The sequence below is a fragment of the Octopus sinensis genome, linkage group LG9 (assembly GCF_006345805.1).
Source record: "Octopus sinensis linkage group LG9, ASM634580v1, whole genome shotgun sequence".
NCBI lineage: Eukaryota > Metazoa > Mollusca > Cephalopoda > Octopoda > Octopodidae > Octopus > Octopus sinensis.
In genome coordinates this window covers 1,752,049-1,752,651 of record NC_043005.1, presented here as the reverse complement: position 1 = coordinate 1,752,651, position 603 = coordinate 1,752,049, and the positions used below count along the sequence as shown (strand labels likewise).

Sequence of the window (603 nt, the reverse complement as noted above, 5' to 3'; positions counted from 1 at the left end):
TTCCAAACGCACGGTCTCGGATCAATTCATTTACCAGACATCTTCATAATTATTAAAGAAAACAATAAATAGATAAAACATTTCCATTCTGGGATTATCTTTAGTATTACTCTTTTAATCAAAGAAGCAACAATTATTTTTCTAATTACCAAGAATGTAAATTTATTCTGGCTTAATTAAATCATTCATAGCAGCTTTTATTTTTATTGCTGAGCAGTCACCAGGTGAAATTAGTAACCTTTCACGAGTTCCGTTCGCAGGATGCTTAAAGAAACAACAGTCACGGTTCAATTGATGGAACAACGGCGAGTATTAAGTTTATCATTGTCTGGCGTTGTTTTTACGTCAAATTATTAAAAACAACCGTTGAGGCCCAGTGCTCCACAGGGGGAAAAAGGATTAAGAGAGAGAGATTGCTTACAATCAATATTTAAAACCATTTCTATTTATCTTGATGCCATGGCCGTTAACGGTCACGACTTTTAGTTGTGAAGAGACCCAATGTCAAGAATGCCAATAGGCCTCATTAATGGAATCAATTTATTTTGCCAAGTTGCTCGCTAACTCCTGTGAAACACGAGACATCATCAAGGTATTTGGTTA

General features: G+C 35.3%; 1 protein-coding gene across 1 annotated transcript in view; it reads left to right on the top strand.

Moving 5' to 3' along the window:
• LOC115215919 overlaps positions 1-82 on the top strand; it is a 58,478-nt gene extending 58,396 nt beyond the window's left edge. The window contains exon 6 of the mRNA XM_029785278.2: positions 1-82. This exon is cut by the window's left edge and continues 1,002 nt beyond it. The gene's annotated coding sequence lies outside the window, so the exon portion shown is untranslated.
• The last annotated feature ends 521 nt before the right edge of the window (positions 83-603 follow it).